This window comes from Monodelphis domestica, chromosome 7, assembly GCF_027887165.1.
Source record: "Monodelphis domestica isolate mMonDom1 chromosome 7, mMonDom1.pri, whole genome shotgun sequence".
In the NCBI taxonomy this organism is placed as follows: domain Eukaryota; kingdom Metazoa; phylum Chordata; class Mammalia; order Didelphimorphia; family Didelphidae; genus Monodelphis; species Monodelphis domestica.
In genome coordinates this window covers 152,625,285-152,635,119 of record NC_077233.1, presented here as the reverse complement: position 1 = coordinate 152,635,119, position 9,835 = coordinate 152,625,285, and positions in this window count along the sequence as shown.

Genomic DNA, 9,835 nt, shown 5'->3' with positions numbered 1-9,835 from the left:
TGCTGGGTCAAAGAGTTTGCACAGTTTGATGACCTTTGGGCATGGTCCCAAATTACTTTTCAGAATGTTTGAATCAGATCACAGTTCCACAATAGTGTATTATTATCCCCATTTTCCTACATCTCTTTCAACATTTATCATTTCCCTTTTTGGTCATATTAACTGTTCTGATAGGTGTGAGGTAATATCTCAGAGTTGTTTTAATTTGCATCTCTCTAGTCAATATTAGGAGCATTTTTCATATTGCTAGAGATAGCTTTAACTTCTTCATCTGAGAATTGCTTGTTCATATTCTTTGACCATTTGACCAAACATCTAGAAAGAATATGTACCTGTCCCTGAATTATCCACTAACTCACTTCTTAGACCAGCTTTGTACCCTATTAATCAACTCAAACTATTCTCTAATTGCTCATCACTTAGCTGCCAAATCTGATGGCCTTTTCTCGCTCCTCATGTTCCTTGTATTTTCTTCAACTTTTGACAGTTGGCTCCTCCTCTTCTAGATATTCTCCCTTCCATTAGCTTCTGGGATAATACTCAATCTTGGTTCTTTTTCTGCCTCTCTGACCATGCCTTCTCAGTGTCCATTACTGGATCATCATCCATCTCCCATGATCTTGAGATAGGTATGTCCAAAGGATCTGCTCTGGGTAGTCTTCTCTTCCTTTTCTACTCTTGTTATATAATCTCTTCAGTTTGATCTTTTTTTTCCCCACATTTGGTGACTTCCAAAACTTTGTTTTCAGCCCTACTTTTTCTCCTGAACTCTAATGTCAAGTTTCCAGTTTTCTACTGAACATCTCCACATGGATGTGCCATCAAATTCAACTGTCCAAAATAGAACTAATCATCGTCCTAAACGATCTAGTATAATCAATCGATCAAAAAGAATTTATTAAGCACCTATTATGTGCCTGTCTAACTCTCTTCATTTTATAGATAAGGAAACTGAGGTCTATAGATAACAAATGACTTAGCTATACAGATGGAAGAGTCACGATACTGTCAGATATTTGACTTGAAAACAATGCTCTTTTGATGGCATCATGTTGCCTAACAAAAGTAGGCAAAGGCCACACTGGTGTCCTTGTAGTATCAAGAGGATTTGACAAAGACCTGCAGCTTACTGGGTGGAATCCCATAATTACTTGATAAGAAAGTTACATAGGTAGTATGTAGTAAGTAGACCTGGAGAACTTGAGATCTGGGCCCTTGAAAAGAATATTAACATTGACAAGATGGCAAAGTATCTGAAGTGCCTCATAGTATGCATTTCTTGTAGCATATGTATATTTTCAGGTTTAAAAAGTCCAAGGGCTTGTTCCCTAGAATTAACAACTAGGGCAATAATTTGGGATTTTCTCAGTATAAATTTAGCAGGAAGAAAAAAGCAATAAAGAGTAGCTTCACATGCTATTTTCAGATATAAACACAAGAGATTACTGACCCCGGAGCTTAAAGAAACCTGAGGGTTGTACCATCTTTCACCAGAGTTTTCTTGCTACGTCCAACAAAGTTGATGTTACCCTCTGGTATCCATCATCACCTTCTTCATTAGAGTTACAACCAGTTTTTCTATCCTCTATCAGAGAGGACTGATATATTTTGATGAACTTTGCAAAGCCTTTAATGATGTGAGTGAATGAAGGCAGAAATGGGCCACAGTCAAGTAGGACAAATTCCTGCATTGGCCAGGTTCAGAAATGTATGCCTTGTTTTACATCCCAAGTCCATTAGCTTTCTGTCAGGAGGTAAGTAGCGTACTTCAAATTCACTCCTCCAAAACTGTGGTTGGCCATTGCTTTGAACAGTTCTTAAACCTTTCAGAATCATTCTTCTTTGCAATGTTGTTAAATTGTTCCGATTCTGTTTCACTTTGTTCTGTGTTCATTCCTTTCACTCTGCATCAATTCATAAAAGTCTATGTCAAGCTTATCCAAGTTTATTTTTCCCTCTACTACTTCTCAGCTTATATTATTCATCATAACCTTTCATTATCCTTCCCTATAAGATTTACCAATGAGCTTATATTCTAAACTGACTTTGAGTGACATTTCTTCCTATTTGACAAGGAGACCAAAAGTTTATGAGCTGAAACTGCTTCTAGGCAGTTCAATTCCCCTTTTTTGTTGTGACAGATTTAAATCAGACATTTTCCTTGGGAGATGGTAGTTATTTCTCTTTCCTTATCCATTTCCAGTTTTCCCATGATCAATAATTTTTAAATAGGTCATGTTTAAATAAGTGCCATACCTTCTTATCATATATTTTCTTTCTTCTAATTTGATGTTGGTTTTCATCTTTGTTTCAAAAAGTCAAAGGCTTAACTGGTATACAGTTTACTCAGGTGGAAATAATTCCCAAATTACCAACAGTTCAAATCAGTAACTGTCTACTGATTTCATTTTATACCCAATGTCTTTTTTCCTTTGTTGTTTGATGTTATTCAACAACCACCATGTCTATTGCCTCCCAACTTTCTTCTAGAAGAAAGAATTCATGATATGTAGACCTTAGGTCTCTATGTAGTCTACAAGCCTTTTGACTTGCCTTGTTTCTTAATTCTCAGTTTTTTTCCAACCTAATTTTTTGCCAGTTATTGCAGGACAAAGTACTGGTGAAATTGAGGATGCTTGAATTAATTAACCTCTCCCACACTCCCACAACAGCAACCAGGTCTGTTTAAGTGAAGTTAAAGATCAGACTACTCAGGGCAATTTAAAGTAATTTGACCCCTAGACAGATTGTTCTTTGACCCAGTTATGGATTCTTTGTGTAAGGAGGATAAAAAGTCAACTCTAGGACTCTGTCAGGGAAACCTGAAGTTCCCAAGAACCTCCCTGCTAAGTAGATCTATTTTCCTTGCTAACAGCTATTACCTTCTTAGAAAATACTTTTTAACCAAGTTGGAGATTATTTAACTGATGGTATATAAATATGTTTATAAAAGAGTATGTTTAAAAAAAACTTTCAGTGTTTCATTATAGCATATGCAGAACAATGACCAACTGATTATTCTTGCCTAATGCTCACCTTTGCAATGGAGTCACTAACAACTAAAGAATAAGATGATTTGATTTGGGGAGTTTAACTAAATTCTTCAAAGAATTTCAATATTTTCTCATTTTCTGCAACAGATATCAACTTATTAGATTCAGATTTTGTTTATGCCCATCAAGAATACTGCAATTCATAATAACCAAGTGTCCAATGAAATTGTTTCTTGTTTTCTTTAGCCACATGATTACCTCTTCAAGGAGAATCTCTGAACATTTTGTCCCATTTAGCTTCAAATTCTTTATGTCTGCTCTTTTAATTCACAGTGATGTTAGACTCAATATGATTTGGCTCTTCCGGGAGTATGAAGACATTGGTCATTGGAAAAAGAGGAGGTCACATTCAGGATACCAAAGATATGTCAAGATTTTGTAGATTTTAGAAAAATTATGTGATTCTTCATATCCGCTGCCCTTTTTCTGTCACTCTACAACTACTGCTACCAAACCAAGGATTATTTTGCATTTTTATATGCTTCATTTCCTTGGCCAATGAATTCATCACCTATTGACCATCCTCCTGAGGATGAGTCTTTTCATTCTTAGTTGGGTTAATCCTTGGACATCAGATACCATCTGTCTCCTGGAATATGCCCAAATTTTTCAAGCTTGTGTTCTACTGACATAAGATTCAAGAACCTAGGTCAATTCTGAGTCAAAATAAGTCATTAGACTAGGGATAGTGTTAAATTCAAAACTTTAAAGCATTATATATACATAAGCCACTAACTTTATACAATTAAGTGATGATATTCTAATTTATATTATATATTCATATACACATATATAATATACAATATGGCCTTTCCCCTATTAAGGTATTAGCTTCTAAGAGAAAGTGTTTTGTGGATTTTAATCATTATATTTCTAGCATACATTATAGAACTTTGTCTTTACAAATGAAATACTTTTCAACTCTAATTTTCCTAGGTCCAACCTTCCCCCTGACTTCTCTCTATTACCTTTCCTCAATCCACCTTTATGAAATTTAATTTGCCTTTTATCTCAGAATATATTTCAAACTGTTAAATGGAGGTAAACCTCCACCTGATCTCTAGCAGGCAAAGCAAATTTTTCTGTAGCAGAGATCCCAGTCCTCTTATAAAGGAACCAATTGCTCAGTTACCCATAATAAATGTGGATAAAAAATTTTAACATCATTTTCTGCAATATAACTTTAGGAAGTAGTGAGAAGGTCTGAGAATTTTATGTAATAAAGCTTTAATTAATGAGAATATCCAAGGAATGAGAGTTGTTTTGGTTTGGGGGAGGGGGGTAGAGTGGTTGGGTCTTTTTTTCCTTCTAGATCTTCTTTTTGAATGAACTGAAGATTAAACAGAATTCCTAGCATCTTTTGTTTGTCTCTCATTACTGGGAAATGTTGATTAAAATGTGTTAGTAATTTTTCTTATCTGTACAATATACAGAATATGATTCAACTTCCCTTCCTAATGCATGAGGTCAAGGACCCCATGTTATCTAAAATTTCTGCTACTCCAGTGCCTAGTAAAATGTTCAGCAAAGAAATGATGATTAATTTGGTTTGAATTGATTATAGAATCCCAGGGTTGTTGTTGTTACCTCCAGTGATCACTACCAATCAATTAATCTATCAATAAATATTTGCTAATATTTATTAAGTGCCACCTATGTGCTAGATGTTAGGGATACTAATACAGTGAATGAAACAATACCTACTCTCAAGGAGCCTACTTATTAACAGGGAAGTCAAATGCATACATAAGCACAGAATAAATATAAAGTAGTTAACTTGAAGGTAATTTGGGTGGGAGGACACTGAGATGGAGAAACAAGGAAAGAATACATATAAAAGATGATATTTGAGTTGTGTCTCTTTTTAACTCTTACCTTCTGTCTTAGAATTGCGACAAGTACTGGTTCCAAAGCAGAAGACAGCAAAGGCTAGGCAATGGGGTAGTTAAGTGACTTGCTCAGAGTCATATAGTTAGGAAATGTCTGAGACTAGATTTGAACCCAAGACCTTCCTTCTCTAGGCCTGGCTCTCTATCCACTGAGCCAACTAGCTGCCCCTTGAGTTGCATTTTGAAGGAAAGATTCTGTAAGGGCAAAGGTGTAGAGACAAAATGTAAAACACTTCAAAGAGCTATATAAATATGAGTTGTTGGCGTCATTGTTATTGCTAGACTAAATTTGTACTGTATACTAGGAGAAAGGGTGAGGTTGAACTCCTGGAGAGTCAGCATGTTTTCTTAGGATAGGTTCCTTTATCCTAATGGTCAAGGACATGATGGACATTGGAGTTAGATCAGGATCCTCAATTAAGAGAGGATTAGAATCATAGAAAATTAAAACAGGAAGAGGTACATAAAATTATTTAATGTAGTCCTCTCATTTTACCAATGAGGAAACTGATGAAGTTTTCAGAGAAGGGACTTGGCCAAAATCAGAACTAGATAATGGAAGAGCCAGGATTAATTAGTTAGATTCTGGTTAATCGATGTTTCACTTCTGAAAGGACAATCAATTCAGAGTAACCACTTCAAGGCTCACAGCCTGTAGTCTCATATTTATCATTCATTTTTATTGAGGTCTTGCTACATGCCTAACATTATGTATTTTACAGTTAATTTCATTTTTTACATTGTTACTTGGGGTTATTCAGTGGAATATACAAAAAAACTTAAGACAAGGGCTCTGCCCTGAAGGAGCTCACAGTGTAATGAGGGAGTCAAAACACAAGGATGTAAAAGAGTTAGATAATGTTATTTATTTAGGTAAGTAATAATACAATGTAACATATGATTAGGTATCAAATGAATGGTATAAATGGTAGGGACAGTTAGGTGATGCAAGGATAGAGCGCTGGGCTTAGAATCAGGAAGACCCATTTTTCTGACCTCAGACACTTGCCAGCTGTGTAGCTTTCAGAAAGTAACTTGACTCTGTTTGCCTCAGTTCTTCATCTCTAAAATGAGCTGGAGAAGGAAAAGGCAAACCACTCCAGTATCTTTGCCAATAAAACTCCAAATGGGGTCATGAAGACTTAGCTGGACACAGCTGAAATGACTGAACAACAACAAATAATAGGTATTGTTGGGACTGAGCAGTAGGAAAGATTTCTGAGACCAAGGAATTTGAGCGAGAAGAGAGGGCTCTAGTTGAGCTCTGAAAGGTGTACACCCTTTAGATGGGTGAAGGGAGTATGTTCAGTTTTGGGGGTTCAGTTCTAGTATTGGGAAAGACAGTGATTGACAGAGAGGGGAACCAAAAAAAGGGAATCAGAATGAGAAGAGAATTTCAAGCCATACTATCTGAGGAGTGATTAAAAATCTGGGCATATTTAGCCTGGAGAAAGTCACATGATTATGTTTTTCAAGTATTTGAAAGACTGTCATGCAGAAGAGGGATTAGGCTTGTTTTTTCTTGACCCCAAAAAGGAGTACTAAGTACAACAGGGGGAGGTTGCAAAGAGGCAGATTGAGGCCTGATATCTTAAATTTGAGATGCCCCCAAAATGCAATGGGTTTATTCAGGAAGACCTAAGTACTCCCTCTCTAGAAGTCTTTAGTAAAGGCTGCATGATCACTTCCCTGGTATATAGAGGAGATTCTAGTTAAAATGCCACATTGGGTTTTTGAGATCCATTCCAACCCTGAAATTCTGGTATTCCATGATTAGAAAGAGCACCCCAGGGAGAGGGGAACTGGTTTGAGTGGCTCTAAGGGCTGGAAAGGTGGATGGTGTTTTCTCCAAACAATAAGTAAAACCAGTTTGGCCGGACTAATTGGGCTTGTGTTGGGGAGTAATGAGTTATTTATTCAGGGGTGTAGCTATAGATTTTCTCTCTCTTGATGATGATGTGCACTTCAGGTATGTTCATATATCCTTGTTGTACTGATGTGACCCTTCAACTCTCTAAATCTCACTTCTTATATTAAAATTCTCTCAGATTTGAAAATCTTTCATTTAATTGGTTTTAGATTATAAATTCCTTGAAAACACAGCCCTTGTCTTTTAACTTCTCTTACACAGCACACTATCTTACCATACACTTCCCAACAGGATTTGGAGGGTGGAGTATGTAGACAGAATCACAGAGTTCATTTATAGACTTTACAAAACAAATCTGGGGAGATTCCAGGTCTGGAGGGGTGGGACAAGTTAAAACAGTGGATGGAGTTTTACTGGATTTCACATAGCTGTACTTTACCTTGCATCAGTTCATTTAAGTCTTTCCATGTCTCTTTGAAACCATCTCTTTCTTCATTTCTTACAGCACAATTATTTTTTTTTTGTATATAGCCAGTGAAGGAATTTGTTTTTCTTAACTATGAATGTTTATCACAGAGAATTTATTTTATCTTTTTTTTTTCAATAGGACAGAGAGAATGAGAGACAGAGAAAATAAATTTCTGTTAAATTTTCTTAAATGACCTCAGTTGAGGCTACTGCATTGTTAATTTTGCTTAACTGTTTTACTCAACTGCAAAAAGCAATGTAAATGTAATGTAAAAACTGTAGAGTCCAGCTCTTACATAGATTTCTCGTGTGGGTTTAAATCACCTATCGAGGGAAGCTGAAGACTGGGAAAGTAATGGGTGAAGATCAAGAACCAGAGAGAGTGAGCCATAGAAGGCGCAGAGAAACAAGGAACACAGGGACAAAACTTTAGCGTGGTGTCAGCAGGTCAGTGCTCTGGAATCAGAGAGAGGCCAGGAGAGCAGCTGAGCAAGCTGCACTCTTTATTATAGCTTTCCAGGATGGGGGTTTGCAGGATGTCAATCAAACAAATGGAACAACAGAAGTATTAACATAATATTGACAACCAATTGCAAGATAAAGAAATGGATAGCAAGAGGAGGGTTCTCAGGAAAGAAGCTCCTTGGAAGGTGCTTCCTGACTTTGATCAAACCTATTTCCTCCCGAACACTGGCACCAAGCTATCCAGATGTTAAATGTAAGTCTTTGACATAACAAAGAGCTATAGAAATTGCCTGCTAGCCTTCCGGATTGCAGATAACAGTAGAGGTTAGATTCTTTAAGTTCCCCAAAATTTAAGTCCCATCCAATTTAAGGATTCAGAAATCAATCATGTGAAATATTAGAAATATATCCATAAGTCTGAGCCATGAATCCTTTGCTCTTTAATATTTTCATGATTTGTTATAACTGAAACCCTTCAAAAACAATATCCATCAATGAAACTTTAAAAATAAATGTTTGCAGTTTGAACATATAAAATTTAATAGTAATATATATACATAAATACCTGTGTATGTATACCTCTGAAAAGAAGGAAGGAAGGAAGAAAGGGAGGGAGGGAAGAAGGAAAGAAAGAAGGAAGGAAAGAAGGAAGGGAGGAAGGAAAGGAAGAAGGAAGAGAGGAAGGAAAGAAAGAAGGAAGGAAGGAAATATAGGGTAGAGGTATCACAAATGAAATGGAAGGCTATGGTTTATCCAGCCTCATACTTCATAGGATCATAATATCATGGTTATTATATACAAATAAGTCATAGAGTCCAACCTCTTCATTTTACAAATGAGGAACCCAAGTACCAGAGAGGTTAGGTAAATGGTTTAGGGTCACACATCCCAGTAAGTGCCAGAGGCAGAATTCAAACCCAGATCTTCTTGTTTCAAATCCTGTGCTCTATCCCCTATCCCAAATTGCCTCTCATTGTTACTATTGCTATCACTTCCTCTTCTGAAAGCATGTATAGAGTGGAGATTGAAAAATATCACCTCCTACCTGGTAGCTCTTGCACACATACTCCAGAATGTTAGTCTCCCACAAGGGATCCAAGACCTGCCTACCTATAAAGTGTTACCTAATTATACCTACCTACTCTAACCCATATTAGTTTAGTACCTGTGTGTGTGTGTGTGTGTGTGTGTGTGTGCACGTGCATGTGTAAGTTAATAAGTATAATGTCTCAATGCCGAATAGAAAGGAAACAAAGAACAATTAGGTTGGTTCTTCATCTCTAGGGAGGTAGATATAATGCTTTGGGGTTGTCCCATGCTTTAAGGGAGAACCTGAAATGATAAGAGACCTAAACTGAGGCAAGTTCACCCTAAGTATGAGCTCAATAACAGTAACTCCTGTTGAATCACATCCAGATTGGCTGGAGCTCCATAGGAGAAGGATGTGTTATTCTTTGAGGTGATAACAAGACCTTTTTAGAGAAACATAGAAAAAACTGGACGAACCCTTGGAAATCATCTCCTAGTCGTACCCATTGATTTTATGGAAAAGGAACCTGATGCCTAGAGAGATAAAAGACTTGCTCCCAGGTCAGTAGTGATCTTCAGAGTCCTAGGTATGGTTGACCTCATTCCTAACACCATGTTCTATCCCTGATTTGCCACCATGAAATCAAAGGTGTCACACTCAGCTCAAATAGCTAACACTGCTTAGATCAAGAGATAGTTTCCAAGCTACTTTCTAGTAACTCCCAGAGTGACTAGGGGATAGCTAAGAACTCTTTGTGATTCTTCCAACAGACAACTTCTAATAACAAGTAACACAGGCAGATAGAGGGGAGGGCCATGAGATTTACAAATACTGGAGACGGGAATCTTGGAGTTAGTAATTTGGGGGATGCCAAAATGGTAGGTCTTTTGCCACTGTTAATATCAGATAGTGTTGCTTGTTTGTTGATATTAAAAGTTTCTCCTCCATATTTTGTGGTCAGTTTCTACAGTGAGACAAGCTGTGGACTATCCCACAGGCATCATTTTCCAGGTTCTTAGGCTAGGGTTCGAATCAATAGAAGTTTATTCATAATGATAAT